Below are 17,461 nucleotides of genomic sequence, written 5' to 3' on the forward strand. Positions count from 1 at the left end.
AATTATTACTGTGGATGAAGAGGAGCACTTCATTAAAGGAATCAATTTACTCAAAAGATATAAAAATCCTAACAGTATCTACCAGCGGTGCTTCAAAATTTATGAAGTGAAAACTGATAGAACTGAAGAAAGTAACAAACAAATCTGCAATTGTACATGGACACATCAACCTTCCTCTTTCATTAATCAACAGAACAAGTAGACAGAAAATCCACATGGATATAATGGACCTAAATATTCCTATCAATCAACTTGGCCTAATTGACACAGAAAACACTCTACCCAACAAGGGCAGAATACACCTTCTTTTCAAGAGCATGTGAAACATTCACCTAAATCAAGAATCATCTAGAACTATAAAGGAAACTGCAACAAATTTTTATGTATTGGTATCATACTGACTTCTAAAAGACAAAACAGGAAAGATAGTAAGTACCAAAAATAAACTACGAAAGAAGAGCCTCATACATAGTAAACAAACAATTCAAGTGTACTAGTTTTCAATTCCTGGCATAACATCACATCCAATTTAGTAAATCAAGTGAAATCCATTTATGTCTGCTAGTTCCATAGGTCAGAACTTCAGCTGGGCTGAACAGGTTTTCTCCTTAGAGTTACACAATGCTGAAAACAAGGAATTAAGGAAGCTGGACTCTGAAGGTTCTGGGGAAGAACCTGCCATTAGTTCTACCCTGTCATGGGTAGAATTCAGTTCCTTGAGACTGGAAACTTAGATCCTAATTTCCTTGCTAGGGATCATTGAAGCTTCCTCTCAGCTGCTAGAGACCATCCTCACTTCTTTTCAAGTGAGCTCCCTTCATCTTACATTGATTGACTTTTGGATGTTATCCCTTGCTTATTTCCTAGGATAATTCCCACTTGGTTGTGGTGTATAATCCTTTTAATGTGTTGTTGGATTTGGCTTGCTAAGATTTTGTTGAGGATTTTTGCATCTCTGTTTGTTAGGAAAATTGGTCTATAGTTTTCATTTTTTTTGTGTTGTCAGTGTCTGCTTTAGGAATTAGAGTAATGTTGGCTTCATAAAATGTGTTTGGAAGTATTCCCTCTCTCGATATTTTGAAACAGTTTGAGTAGGATAGGTATAGTTCCTCTTTGAAGTTTCAGTTTGGTAGAATTCACTGGTGAAGCCTCTGTTTCCAAACTTTTGTTTTTTGGGAGAGTTTTGATTACTGTTTAAACTTCCTTGTTTATGATTGCTATATCCAGATTTTCTATTTCTTCCCTATTCAGTCTTTAAGACTTTTTTGTATAAGTTTAAGAATTTGTCCATCTCTTCTAGGTCATTGAACATAATAGAATACATTTATTTATATACATCTCTTTGATCTTTTGAATTTCTGCAATGTCTGTTCTAACTTTCATTTCTTATTTGAATTTTCACCTTTTTCTTGTGAACCTAAATAGAGGTTTGTATTTTATTTTTTCAAAGAACCATCTTTTGGTTTTATTCTCTGAGACTATCAATTTGACTTCTAATTCATTTATTTCTGTTCTAATTTTTATTATTTCCTTTCTTCTGCTGGCTTTGATTTCATTTGCTCTTCATTATTAGTTTCTTGAGATGAGAGATAAGGTTATCTTAGCTCTTTCTTGGTTCTTGATGTGGACCTGTATTATTTTACTATAAATTTCCTTCTTGTACTACTTTTTTAAAACTTCTTTATTTTATTGTATATATTTTCTACATCATTTTTCATTTTTGCACAATGTATGCATTTTCATCTTCATTATATTCCCTATACAATTCCTACCCCCCTTGTTTTGATCCTAATTCCTCCTCCCTTTCCCTGCCCCTATAGAGTGTCTCTGGTTTATAGTTGCTTGTTGATTTTAATTTTTACTTTATTATAATTAGTCTTTTTCCTGGTCCCTTATTTAGGTTTTCTAAATTCCTGCTATGAGTGAGGCCATGTGGTATTTTTCTTTTTCTTTTTCTTTCTGGCTTATTTTGCTGAGCATGATCCCTTCCAGCTCAATCCATGTTGCTGCAAATTGCATGAGTTTATCTTTTTTGATTGCTGAGTAATATTCCATTGTGTATATGTCCCACATCTTCTTGATCCATTCATCTATTTTGGGACATTTGGGTTGTTTCCATAGCTTAGCTATTGTAAACAGTGCTTCTATAAACATAGGGGTGCAGATGCCCTTTTGAATTAATGATTCTGTGTCCTTTGGGTAAATACCTAGGAGTGGAATTGCTGGATTATATGGAAGCTCCATCTTTAGCAGGTTGAAGAATCTCCACATAGCTCTCCATAGTGGTTGGATCACATATACTACTTTTGCTGTTTCCTATAAGCACTGAAAGGGTGTGTCCCCATTGTCATTTGTCTCAGCATTTTTTTATTTGCTCTTTGATTTCCTCATTAACTGAGTTGTCATTCAGTAGTGTGTTGTTCAGTCTCCACATATTAGGGGTATTTCCACATTCTTTTTGTGTTTGATTTCTTGTTTGATATGGTCAGAAAAGATACTTGGTGTGATTTCAGTCTTCATGAATCTGTTGATACTTGTCCTGTGACCTAATATGTGGTCAATCCTGGAGAATGTTCCATGTGCACTTAAGAAGAATGTGTATTCAGCTTTTGGGGGTGGAGGGTTACATCTTATGTCTATTAAGTCCACATGGTATAATTTTTTGTCTTCATTTATTTTCTATCTAGTTCAGCTGTCCATTTGTGAGAACCAACTCTTTTGCAAAATTAGAAAGTACTTTATTTCCAACCTTTCACATCTACTTTTTAAGTTCTTCTTCCCCAATTATTAATAAATCCTTGATACTTCCCCCACCCCAATTAAACATTCCTCCTTGCTCCCATCACAAAGTAGGCCATGTTGGCAAATTTCATTCCTCTTTGTCATCACCAGCAATCTCCTTTCCTCATTACTGAGGGGACAGTTAATTCACTCAGACAAATTATTCTTGAATCATTCCCACACCCAGGAAGATTTTTCCAGAAACAGTATATTTTCTTAAACTCCTCAAGTAATATCATATAGGCAGGCAATTCCTCATAATAGTAAAGTTCTATCAATTTAAAAAATGAGCACTACGAAAAGATTCTAAAACATATAGTTTTCACAGAAGCTTCTTTCATTCAACCCAGAGCTTTCTTTTCTATAGTTCTTTAATCCAAAACCACATTTGGTTAAATCCTCTAGACTTAGACTGATCTGGGTTAGAAGTTCCAATATTGATCTTTTTAGTTGTCTTTAGAAAAACCATTTTTCTTCTCTTTCTTTCTTTCCTCACATTTAAAAGATGAAAATAAATCACATCATATAGACTTTGTGATGATTAAATGAGATAATTCAAGTAAAGCACTTAATACAAGATCTGATGTATAGCAAACAACTAATAAGTGGTAATTACTACTGGTTTTATTATTACCATTAACAACTTTCACTCTGTTTAAGTATCAAATTGGTAGCTACACATATGCGCATATCCATAGTCCTTACTAAATGAAGGCAAAGCTAGCTGTTCACCATGTAAAAACAATTTAAAGTGACCAAATTCTGGTTCTTAAAAGAGTTTCTGGGCCTCCCTGGTGGTGCAAGGGGTTAAACACAACATTGTGAAGCTACCCGCAGCTTCTGCAGCTCAAGTTCGATCCCCTGCTGGCCAGGGAGCTACCGACATGACATAGCAGACCTATTCTGTCTCGCCTACTACCCCCCTTAACAGTGTATTTCAGTCAGTCTGCCTGTTCTGTTCTCAACTCTGTCTCTGGTGAATCCTCTCTCACACACACCCCCCCCCACACACACACCTCCGGCCTACACCCCCATTCTTGTATGCATAAATAAATCTTCTTTAAAAAAAGTTTCCTTCTAGGATATATAAGGCAGCAAAAATGATGCTTAATGTGACTTACTATGAGTCACGCTTCATTGGTAACTAACCCTAACTGCCACACTTCCGATGTTGCATCCTACACAGGAGGACATTTCACCCACTTCAAATATTTAAACTAGGGCTACCCTAATTATCAAAAACACTTTAATGATGTAAATCTTTTTATACTCATCAATGTGTTTAGTTCAAAAAAAAGATGACAGCCACAATAGCCTATATTGTGCAAATTACCTTGAGAATTCAGCATTCTGCTCTCAGTGGAGCCTCCACAGGCCACTGCTCAGAGTGGCTATGGCAACCACGTTGGTTCCTGGATCCTGACAACTTAACAGGAGACTTTGTGACAGGAGGTGTCAGGAGGTATGTTGCCACAGACACTCCTAGAGACAGCTAGTGGTTGCTTGGTAACCTGCTCTACTACATGGGGTTGGCAGGAGATAAAATGAGGAACTAATGAGGGCTAACAAGAGTTCATCCTTACCTGAGGGAGGGGGAGAAGAGATGATGCAGCCAAACGCTTCCAAGAATGAAAAAGCTCAAAATCCATTCTGTCCTCCGAGATTACATTCTAATTTCTGCCAATGTCAAATAGACAACACACACCCGACACTTTGTTAGTGACAAGAGATCTTGGAAAATTAACTTCTACCAAGTAGTTTTATGTTAACTTAATTATTCCCTATAATTTCTCTGTGAGCAAAACATGATTTGAAGAGTTCACTTAGCACTTCTTAAAATTAATTATTGATTAACTCTCTAAAAGGGGATAACATTAAATTTAACATTGTAAAACACATTACATTGTTTAACATTGTAAAAACGAGTTGGCACCAACACACAATGTTGAGCAGTCTTTGGGTTAATGAAAGCTTCTAAACATGCCTGAATTCATGGCAATATTTTTTCCCTATTTTAAATTCATCTGGTTGTACTAGATGGCAACTTTAAATAGCAACACTAAGAGTCATCTCTGTGAAAATCATTTTTAATAAAAAGAGATGAACGAAGGGGCTCCCCTGTTGGTGCAGGCGGTTGAGCGCCGCACTGTGAAGCTGTCCTCAGCCTCTGCAGTGCTGGTTCAATCCCGGCAGGCTGGCGAGGGTCCCACATGGTGCGGCAGACCTCTCCTGTCTCGCCCGCTGCTCCCCTCAGCAGTGTATTTCAGTCAGTCTGCCTGTTCTGTTCCCCACTCTGTCTCTGGTGAATCCCCTCACCCTCCCACGAATCTGGCCTGTACCCCGGTTCTTGTATAAATAAATAAATAAATCTTAAAAAAAAAAGAGAGATGAACAAATCTTTTTACGAATATTTACTCTTGAAACCCAACACAGTCCAAAATTACAATCCCCTTTGGTTCTTTATAATGTTCAAAACAAATCTGCTTTTATAAAAAAAAGTTTTTTTCCCTTTTCCTGGAGATACTTTTGCTTGATTGATTCTTTCTCATTGCTAATTTTGTCATGACCTTATGAAAATTACATAACACAATGTTTCTGTCACCCTTATCTTATTTCCAGGCTTAGACGATCCTTGGAGATAGTTGTAATAACAATTTAGAGGAGATGGAAAATGAACTATTTCTATGTATTTCAACTTGGAGTTAGACAACATCAAAAGGTAGTCCTGACAACAAAGCTAACAGCACTTCTGAAAAAAGACACTGAAACTATGACTAGGCACCTATTCTGGAAAATATGTGAAACTGCTGTTATGAATGAATTTACTAGGTCCTGCACATATTGAGCTTAAAAAGAAACTACAAATAGTGGACATTTCAAAAGCAAAATAATTTAAGTTAGAAATGGAAATTTTTTTTTCCTAAAGATTTATTTACTTATGCATACAAGAACTGGGGTACAGGACAGAGGTGTGGGGTGGGGAGTTGGATAAGAGGATTCACCAGAGACAGAGACAGAGTGGGGAGCAGAACAGGCAGATACTCAAATACACTGCTGAGGGGAGAAGCAGGACAGGAGAGGCCTGCTGCACCATGTGAGTTGCTCCCTGGCCTGCTTGGGATTGAACTTATGCTGAAATGGCTGGCAATAGCTTGATAGCTCTGTGTCTTTAACCCCTGTGCCACCAGGGAGGCCTGGAAAATCTTTTTTTACAATTATCCACACCATTATTTATCCACAATTTATAGTATTACTATATTCTAGTCACTGGATAGAGAGTTGAAAAAAAATTTTTAACAGAGCACATAGACTACTTTATTTTTACATCTTAAGATAGAAAATATACTTTAGAAACAAAGAAATAATTAAAGGAATTTTCCCAAACCTGAAGGATATAAATTCTACGTTGGAAAAAAAAACAAAAACAGCAAATGCCAAACACTGTAGATGAAAATAAAACCACATCAAATTTCAGAACACCAGGAATGAAAAAAAAAAATTCTTTAGATTTTAAAGAAAGTAAGGAAAAGGATTTCACTGAAAGGAATGAAACAAAAATGTCATTAGTCTTCTCAGTTACAATAATGTGAAGTAGAAGACAGTGATATAGCATTAGTCACTGTGTCATTGCATAGAACAGAGTATGTGTTGGGGAAAATGTTCTCAAACTTGAGAATCATGAAAAATACATTAAAAATAATAATTTTGAGGCAGCAATCCCACTGTCCACCTGTGACTATGCAGGTGCCACTTTTTACCAACTCTCTCCGTCTGCAGGGCAGCAGCCTTTCCGCCTGCCCGTGACCTCTCAAGCCTCCTGTCTGCAACTATGCAGGCCTCCCTTAGCAAACATGTTCCTTCTGGGGCAGCTCTTCCTGCCCATTTGTGTCTATGCAAGTGTATTTTACTTTTCTGCCCCTTTTCCTAATAAACCTGCCCTTTGAATATAAATAAATAAATAAATAAATAAATAAATAAATAAATAAATAAAAATAATTTTGGGGCAAATGATTTAATATTGCATGTCAAATAAAATATATTTTAAAATTCCTATTGTTTATTGGCTTATCCTTAAATATAAGTCAGAATACACCATATTTAGTAAAACATCTAGATAGGGAAATTAAGAAAGACTTCAAACAAGCATGCTTTGTTAAAACAAAAGAAATAACTCAGCTTGAGTTATTCAATGATTGAGAAATAAGGAAGAGTTAGGGAATTTATTTTAATGTCATTTTTTAAAGTATTTTATTTCTCCATTGGGCATGCATATTATTCTGAAAATAAAAATTTCAAATTATGATATCCATTCAGTGTTTAGCCTGTAGCAGTCACAGTGATGTGGAATGATGTAACAACTCAAGGCTTCTCTACATAAGATAGAATAGCAGATGAATATTAAAAAAAAAAAGGCAAGTTCAAAGAGCAATTTATTCAGTGGCCAGCAAGCAGGGATTTGTAGTAATCTAGCCTAGAGGAAACAAAGGTAGAGATGAGTTTCGCGGAGTTTGATATAATGACATAGATGACCAAAGTTGAACTTTAACAAAAATAAATAGATTATTCTCCCCAGCCAAACCCCAAGCCTATATGTTCAGTAGCCATGAGCTTACCAGCAGGCTTCACAACATAAAAAAGGATTCAGTCAAACATCAAAGAACAATGTGGATCCTTAAAATACCTTAGCAACTAATCCAACCTGTGTAGGTGGTACCTCATGAAATAATACTCACCAACCTTTAGTTCTAGCAGCATTTAAACCTCCACATCAGAGAATTGATAAATCACACAGCCATGTTAAATCAGACTCAGTTACTAGAGTGAGTATAAATACATTCCACGTCTTCATATTTATCAGTTTGTATTCTAGAAACTTGCTATGATAATCCTATATGAAATAATTAGGGGTTCACCAAAAACTTCTTTACCCCTTTCCATAGTGTAACGTAGTCATGAGAATAAATTCCACAGTGAGGGAGGATTTTTCTTAGATCCTTTGTACATAAACCATGTGACTAGTTCTTAATAATGTAATAGCAGAAATTGTGTACCCAGTTTCCAGATGATTAGCAGTGAATATGTTTTCTCTATTGTCACTCTCCCCCTTTTTTTAAAAGATTTATTTATTTATGCATACAAGAGCTGGGATACAGGCCAGAGATGCAGGGGATGAGAGGATTCACCAGAGACAGAGTGGAGAACAGAACAGGCAGACTGACTGAAATACACTGCTGAGGGGAGCAGCGGTAAGACAGGAGAGGTCTGCTTCATCATGTGGGCTGCTCCCTGGCCGGCTGGGGATGGAACTCATGCTGCAGAGGCTGCAGATTGCTTCATAGTGTGGTGCTTAACCCCTTGCGCCACCAGAGAAGCCCCTCTCATTCTCCCCTTCTGCATGTTGAATAAAGAAGGCTCTGAGGTGCCAGGGGATGACAGAGTCACAAGAAGGTAAGCAACTGGTTCCATGAATCACAACATGGAGAAAGCCCACACACCCAGGCAGGAACACCTGCACTGGATTCTGTTGAGGGGGCAAAAAATAAGCTCTTACTGAGAAAGTTCCTAAAATCTTGAAGCATTTTTATTACAGACATCTTTTCCCCTTGGGTGAAACGAAAGAGCATCTCTCCTTCTGTGGTCCACCTGGCAGAGTTACGTCCGTCACTGGATCTGACAGTATGGACATGGCAAGCAAAAGGTCTGACCACTGGAAGGGGCATTTCCTAATTAATGCTGCAATGCCAGGATCCTCTGCAAGGAAGTATTGTCACAGGATGTGATTTTGGTCATCCTTTTTCTCAGAACAAAAGCATGGGGAATATGGTGCATTTGTCTGTCCGTAAACTCTCTAAGTGACACACTGACAGGCAGCAAGTACTGGAACTCTGTTTTAGGAACCCATCTGACATCCAAAACACAAAAGCTTCTATAGCCTAAAGTCATATTACTTTCTGCTGTGTTTCTAACAGAACTCAAAAAAACTAAAGCTTCTTAGTATCTGTAGTTGCAAATAATCCCTAATGATGGAAAATTTTCTATGATGGGAAGTTTCCATCACAGTTTTATTTGATTGTTATAGAGACTTCTCAGCTGTACCCCAGGATATTAACAGAGTCGAGAAATATAATCTCTCCTGAACTTTGTTCTCTGGCAGAAAGGAGTTGGTTTTTGAAGCACAAGTTTTGCTTAATTCTTTTTAAAATAGAAGACACTGGAGCTGTGTCTAAACAGAGAACCATTTCCAGAAGAAAAGGAATTCACTAAAAGACCCAGATGTGTGCTGAAATGTGCCTCTTTTCTACTTTACATGTCTCTACCCAAAATTCAAACTATCCTTCCACTACCTACAGGCTCAGTGCCAAAGGTCAAAGGTCAGTATTGATGTTAGGCAATAAGAACATAAGACATCCTCATTTAAAGTCCCAAGTCTAGGCTGATTTCAGCATGTATTCCAGTTGTGACAACTTGCCCACTATTCCTAAGCACCTGCATGATTTCCTGCATATGTACTTCTATGTAGTTTTATCACACATATAATCATCACCATAGTCAAAGAAGAATATATTAAGAATACTGCCAAAGGACCGCCCTGGTGGCACAGGTGTTAAAGTCTCAGCATTATCAAGCTGCTGTAGCATAAGTTCAATCCTCAGCCAGGGAGCTAGCCCACATGACACAACAGACTTCTCCTTTCTCACCTGCTGCTCCCCTCAGCAGTGTATTTTGGTAGATCTGCCTGTTCTGCTCCCTACTCTGTATCTGGTAAAATCTCTCATTCCACCCAGCACACCTCTGGCCTAAACCCCAGTTCTTGTATGCATAAATAAATAAAAATAAATCTTTTTTAAAAAAGAATACTGTCTAAAGATATATTAAGATTAAAACACCTAATATCCTTAAAATAAAATAGTTTACTTTCTTTCCTAATGCTGTCATTAGACTGTTGGTGGAGTTGACATTGTTAATTGTCAAAGTAACTTGGATAAATAAATAGGTATTTTTCGTATCATTTTTCTATTTAAAAATATATCGGTATTTGGGCCTCCCTGGTGGTGCAAGGGGGTTAAGCACAGCACTGTGAAGCTATCCATAGCCTCTGTAGCACAAGTTTGATCCCCAGCCAGGGAGCTACCCACATGGTGCTGCAGACCTCTCCTGTCTCACACACTGCTCCCCTCAGCAGTGCATTTCAGTCAATGCCTCTTCTGTTCTCCACTCTGTCTCTTGTGAATCTTCTCAAACCCCCCCCCACACCTCTGGCCTGTACCCCAGTTCTTGTATGCATAAATAAATAAATCTTAAAATAAATAAATAAATAAATAAATAAATAAATAAATAAATAAATAGGATTTATAGGAAAAATTTCACTTTAGGTGCTCTTCGGATCTCTCTATTTAAAAAAGAATCTGGGGCCTCCCCTGGTGGCGCAGCGGTTGAGCGCTGGGCTGCGAAGCTGCCCGCGGCCTCTGCAGTGCCGGTTCGATCCCCGGCCCAGGCGAGGGTTCCACATGGTGCGACAGACCTCTCCTCTCGCGCCCGCTGCTGCCCTCAGCAGTGTATTTCTTCGTCAGTCTGCCTGTTCTGTTCCCTGCTCTGACTCTGGTGAATTCTCTCACCCTCCTGCACTTCTGACTGTACCCAGTGCTTGTATAAATAAATAAATATTAAAAAAAAAAAAGAAAAAAAGAATATAAAAAAAGAAATAAAAAAATAAAAAAGAATCTGGTGGAAAAGACTTTTGTGCAATGATAATCATGTCTTAAATTTTTTTTATCAATCACTTTGTAAAAAAATGTGAACATTTGAAATCTAAGAAAGCTTATTCACTTCTCAATAACAAATGGTGCAATATAAGTACTCTGCCACCAGGTGGTGGTCCCTCCAATATGTGCTTTGAAGTTAATTAAAACAAGGAATGTTTTTCCATTAAACTTATTGGAATAGGGCCTCCCTGGTGACACAAGGGGTTGAGACGCATTCTATGAAGCTATCCACAACCTCTGCAGCATGAGTTCGATCCCCAGCCAGCCAGGGAGCTACCCACATGGCGCAGCAGACCTCTCCTGACTCGCCCACTGTTCCCCTAAGCAGTGTATTTCAGTCAATCTGCCTGTTCTGCTCCCCACTCTGTCTCTGGTGAATTCTCTCACCCCGCCCATACCTCTGGCCTGTACCCCAGCTCTTATATGCATAAATAAACAAATCTTTTAAAAAATTAACTTATTGGAATACAATTTTGTGTTGTTTATATTTAGCTATTTCAATCACTTAGATAAAAATCAGATTTACCTGGGCATTCAAGGATCACAATCACTGGTCTCCAGTTTCCTTCTTAGGTTCACCTCCCACACTTTTTTTGTATAGGAAACATTTGCTGTGCCATTTCTGGTCTGTTCACTATTTCTCACACATGTATTTTTTTGATTTTCAATACATGTCAGGATCATATTCATCTTCTTTTCTTTAACTAGTTCCAGAGTATAGCACCTGGTTCATAATGGGGCTTATATAAGACTTACCATAAGTCTTTGTTCATTTAATTCTTTTATTTAAAATGCTTTACCACCTCCTCCATCTTCCTACAAAGATCTGTCAATGAAGGATCTAGTTGGATGTCAACTTTTTCCATCATTACCCAGTAGGAATGATCTGCCTCCTATAATATCCCAGTAGTGCTCTATATTTCACAAAAGTGTAGCTCATATAAATGCCTCAAGTTGTAACTTTTGAACATTAATTTCCTGCTTTAATCTCCTATACCCTTAACACAGTATTTGAGTATTCAGCAATTTTTAGTTGAATGAATGCATTTTAATATCACATTTTAGAGAAAATTTTTAAAAAGGAAATCCCTGTAATATTACCCTTTTTATTGATCCTTAACTTTCCTTTATCATTTATCCTGAATTCTAACTTGAAGTCAAATTCCCTACCTTATAGTTTGAAGTCATCGAAGTGCCAAGTGTTCAAATGTTGGATGGATTGAAATCAATATTCCTTGAATTATCATCACTCCCTTGAGATACTCAGTTCTACTATTGGGGCAAATCTTCAGCCTCTTTTCAGGTTATCAAAAGGTAAATTCTTTTCTGTCCCACTTACTGCCTGAATCAATTAAAAAGACTCTTCTAATCCTACCCTCTCTTTGCCCATGAGTGTCTCTGCTCACTGTCTCAGCTTACTTTTAACATCTAACACCAGAGCCTTTAAGAAAAACATTATTTTTTTCCTTATTAAAAAGAAACATTACAAGCACTTAACTCTATTTTTCTTTTATTAGAATTAGTGCTAGGTGACCTTGAATTGTATGTCCAATAGATCTTCTTTCAGAAACACTTTAGTAATAAGTTGAGTTCCCAACCTGTCCTAGTACAGAGTTCCCAGGACTGTTTCCTGAAAGAGTTTATGTTCTTCCAAAAGAAGAGAACATTTAAAATAAAACTATTTTTAAATGAGGTTTCAGGATGGAAATTTAAGGCAGTTTCATGACAGTAACATTGATCTCTTTTGGCAGTTCTGATATTTATGTATTGGGTTTTCTCAAAGCTAGGTCACCTTTTTCTGCAACCATTTGGTCTGTTTTAAAAAATGATTTCCTAAAGACCAAAGACTACCTTTTTCTATTTAGAGCCCAACTTCACACTGTCAGAACTTAAAATTCTCTAGACTCCCATAGCAGAGGTCAAAATGCAACCAGATATAAATGCCTAGATCTACCCTCACATGGGTCTTAATGTTCAGAAGGGTTAATGATACCACTTAGGACAGATTCCACAACTACTCAGTTGAACCGTTGTGATTACAGACACCCAAGTCTAGATCTCAGACTTGGTTTTTATTAGTTCTCCAAATAATCAATTGGAAAAATATTTATTCAACATTTATTATATGTACATGCAGTACTGGTTCCAAAAATGCCAAGTTAAATATGATCCTTCTCCTTGAGATGTTGAGAGTGTTTTTGTAATTTCTTTAATCTTTCAGATATTTTACCCTCACTTCTGTGTTTTTCCAGGTCTCTGACCCCTAGCCTCATAACATGTAAAAAGTTGGGCCTCCCCTGGTGGAGCAGCGGTTGAGCGCTGGGCTGCGAGGCTGCCCGCAGCCTCTGCAGCGCCGGTTCATCTCCCTGCTGCCGGCGAGGGTCCCACCAAAAAACAAAAAAAAAAGTAAAAAGTTGAATTCTTAGACATTCTGAATCCTAAAATGTTCCAGAGCTCACTGTTGCTATGACCTGTAACCAAAATATTTGTCTTGTAGTCTTAATCCATTGAGATCTGGCACCAACACAACCAGGAAAGTAAAAAAATGCTTAGCAAGTGTTCAATAATAATATCTGAGATCTCTGTAAGGATAACAGATTTTCCAAAATAAAAAGAATCATGAGACATCAACTTTGTGCTCCTCAGGCACTTTAATGGGAATCTTGTTAAAATGCAGATTCTGATTCAGCAAGCCTGGGGTGGGGTTTGAGACCACATTTGTAACAAATTCTGAGCTAATATTCTTGCTCTTAAGTCATGAGCCACATTCTAAGCAATAAGGCTCTAAGCTTATTTCCAGATTCCAAATGAACATAAAGCCATGTGAGATGTCCAGGATTCAGTCAATATCGTTCTATAATTAGAAAATATTGTTAAATATTATAAAATCAGCCAGTAAAAGAATTAATATTTTTAAAAAAGAACATAGCAGAGGGGCCTCCCCGGTGGCGCAGCGGTTGAGCGCTGGGTTGCGAAGCTGCCCGTGGGCTCTGCGGCGCCGGTTCTATCCCCGGCTGCTCCCCGGCCACCGGAGGAGGTCCCACATGGCGTGCAGACCTCTCCTGCCACCCGCTGCTGCTCCCCTCAGCAGTGTCCTTCGGTCCTTCTGCCTGCTCTGCTCCCCGCTCTGGCTCTGGTGAATTCTCTCACCCTCCCGCGCTTCTGACTGTACCCAGTGCATGTATAAAACAAAAAACAAACAAACAAACCAGCAAACAAATAAATAAAGCATGCCTCTATTAAAAAAAAAAAAAAGAACATAGCAGAAACTTTGGTGGGGATGCAAAACTCAAGTAGAACTCTCTCTACTTGAAAATTATGTAAAGTTAAAGAAGATTAAAATAGTACAGCAGTCTGTTAAAAAATAAATAAAATTATTATATGATTCAGCAGTTCCACTTCTGGATATATGCCTATAACAATGGAAAAGCAGAGACTTATAGAGCTACTTGTACATCTATGTTCATAGTAACATTATTCCCAATTGCAAAAAGATGGAAACAACCTGTGATATTGCAATATATAAGAAATAATATTTTGGTCATCCAGAAGACCATACATATATTTGGTTTTCCTCCATAGTTTCTAATTTTAGCTCCTCAAACCCTTGGAATTCCCTAGGTGTTGAGAGTGACAGAGGTGTCTTCTTTTGTGTATGAATAAAGTGAAGCACCTAAGAATGGGGGCTGGTTGCCAGGATAATCAACCACGTGACTGAGGATTAGAACTTTTAGTCCTACCCCCAGTATGCCAGGGAAATTGAGTTCAGTTCTTAACAACCAATGATTTAGTTAATCACATCTGTGTAATGAAGTCTCTGTAAAAATCCAAAAGGATGGGGTTTAGAGAGCTTCCAGGTTGTAAACATGTGAAGCAGTGGGAATGATGGTGGACCTGGAGAGGGCAAGGGAATGCTGCTTCCCTTTCCCCATATCTGACTCTATCCACCCCTTCAACCTGCCATTCCTGAGTTACATCCTTATATAATAACCCAGTCATCTAATAAGTCACTTGTTTCTCTGAGTTCTGTGAGCTGCTTCGATAAATCAATTGAACCTGAGGAGAGTGTCCTGAGAACCTCTAATTTATAACCAGTGGGTCAGAAACACTAGTGACTGCCTGGGCTTATGACTGGCTCCTGAAATCATTGTGTGGGGGGCAGTCTTGTAGTTCTGAAGCCTTACTTAGGAAAGCGAATGCATTCTCTGAGTAGATGGTATCAGAATTGAGCTGAAGTGAGATCAACTGTAGGACAGCCAGTTGGTGCTTGACAATTGTTGTATGTGGGGTAGAACCCTCCCCAACCCCATAGTGGACCCATAGTGGGTCCCACTCATAACTTTTGTGTATTGTAGTATGTGTTTAAAAAATACGTATGTATTTAAAAAACACATAGTACAATATAGATGAATATTGAAGACATTATGGTAAATGAAATACATCAGGACAAATGTTGTATGATTCCACTTGCCTAAGTTACCTCGCATAGTGATCCTCATAGAGCAGAAAGTAAGATGGTGGTTGCCAGGTGTGGTGGAGGGAGGGATGTGAGAGAATGAGGAGTTAATGTTTATTAAGGCAAAATTAAAAGAGTTCTGGAGATGGATCATGGTGATGATTGCACAACAAAATGAATGTCTTTAATGCCATTAAACTGTATACTTAATAATGGCTAAATGGTAAATTTTACATGATGTGTATTTTACCACACACACAAAAATTTAAGGAGTCAAAATTAGATTTTTTTTCAAAAATAGATTTATCTAAGGGTGTGACCTATCCAATGCCCTAAGGTTAGGGCATTCTTGAGTCAATTTGATTTAATGAGACAGTAAAATCTCAACCAGGTAAGAAACAGTGGCCCCAAACAGGACTAGCCCACCAAGTCCTCTTTGACGAGGTGGGCTACATCACGGCCTAACGAGCCTTGTCCACAAAATCTGGCCCAACACACTGATCACTGGACACTGTGCTAGACAAAAAAGTGTTTAGATCCTGACTAATGACTATCTCACAGTTTCCTGGCAGGAGGAGGCTGAGAGTTTATAGGAGTAGCTGGAATGTAACATGTATGTGCATGCCTGGGTGTAACCCAACAAACTGTGCTGCTCCCTGCTGCCCCACCTCGTGGACTTACCCTTTAAATATCTCTTCCTATCTCTTTTCAAGGAGCCATGCTAAATTACCCTTCTGGTACAGGCTTTCTAATGCACGAATCTGTAATAAAACCTTGTTTGGGTCAACTATACCTAGTGGTGCTCTTTGTTGAATTTTTTCTTTAGAGGGAAAAAGAGTCACTCTTTTGGGTAGAACCAGTAACATTAAGAATGTTCAAGTTCAAATCAGCAGTGGAAGAAGTTACAGAATTCTTTTTATTTTATTCAGACAGAAAAGTCAACTAGTTGTTTAACTTATGCCCAGGATTATGAACAATGGGGCCAACTTCTTTGTAGCACATGAAGCTTCTACTGTTTTAGAGACCACTATAAGAAGAAAACAATCTGCCACCCCAAAAATGTGTCTTTTTGACAAGATTAATTTCAAGGCAGGAACTCTGAAGACTAGGCAGAGATCGCTTTTTGAAAGATATTTGTCTATAAACTACCATAAGGATTTATAGGGAAGACCTAACTGTACATATCTCTTGTCAATGAAGAAGCCAGAATTTAACCTGCATACCTTTGTCTACTGTGACTTCCTATAACCTCCCTAACTGAATTTCCCTTTTTTCCCCCACCAAAGTCTTAGCTAAGCTAAGATGGTGTCTGAAGTACCTGGACAAGTTACTCAGTCATGCTGAGATTGTCCTCCATGTGCATAGGTTATTATTGAAACTTTTTTACTTTTTCTCTTATCAATCTATCTAATGCTTATTTGATATTTTGTGAGCCTAGAAGGAGCCAGTGCAGTAGAGGATGATTTCTTTTGCTCCCAGACACCACAAGCAAAGATTCAATATACCTGTCACTGTAATAAGAATTACACTGGATGTTTGTAATCCTGGGTTTTGTGTCCTGACCAAATTTTCTCTGGTTCCTAGCCAAGCTAGATTCGTTTGCTAGTGGAATTGTTTGCTAGCCAAGCTAGAATCACTTGCTAGTGGAATTTATTAAATAGATAAAATCCTATTGATATTTGTAAAGCTTAATCTGTACATTTAGCATTTCGAGTATTTGTAAAGTTAAATAAATATCTTTAAGATTCAACTTTATGATTGAATGTGTAAATGCAAATATATAATAAAATATACATGATATGTAATTAATAAAAATTGTATATAATAACTGATTTTAATTCTCTGAGTTCAAGTTGAAAGGTATAAGATCATCAATTATAAACATTCTTTAACTGATTAAGAGAATGTGGTTCACTATATAAATATTTTCTTCACTGTGTTAATTTTAATTTTAGATGTATTAGAGTTCAGTAATTGGAAAGTTTTACTTGCTAGGTTAAATATTGGAAGTCTTTATAAATAAAAATTGAATATACTGAATTTAGAAATATGGTTTTATAGGTTTAAGAAAATTAGGCTAATTAATTTTGAACATGGAGTGATTATTAAAGGTGTTTATCTGTTCTAATATGATTGAACATTGATCAAAAGTCTCTTGGAAAATGATTACTAAAGTTCACTACATATGCAAATCAAAAAGTTTTAAAAAACAAGATTTTGAGTTTATTACTTCAATAAATTTAACATTAATTTTATAGACTAAGAAAAATAAAAATATTTTCTGTGCAAAAACCCAGCTTTAAAACCACCAAAAACCTCATATAGGTACCCCTAAATATCTTAGGCAGACACGCTATTTGACAAGTTCGAGGAAGTAGATTATAAAAACTTGTTTGATGAAGTCATACAAACTTTAAACATTTCACCATCCCACTTGTAGTGGTTATGCAGCAGGACAAAA

General features: G+C 37.4%; 1 pseudogene; it reads right to left on the bottom strand.

Annotated features, from left to right (window-relative positions):
• The window catches only part of LOC119251438 (elongation factor 1-alpha 1-like), a 143,720-nt pseudogene extending 128,689 nt beyond the window's left edge, over positions 1-15,031 (bottom strand).
• Positions 15,032-17,461: the final 2,430 nt, after the last annotated feature.

This window comes from Talpa occidentalis, unplaced genomic scaffold (genome assembly GCF_014898055.3).
Source record: "Talpa occidentalis isolate TD23 unplaced genomic scaffold, MPIMG_talOcc4v2.1 talOcc4.2, whole genome shotgun sequence".
NCBI lineage: Eukaryota > Metazoa > Chordata > Mammalia > Eulipotyphla > Talpidae > Talpa > Talpa occidentalis.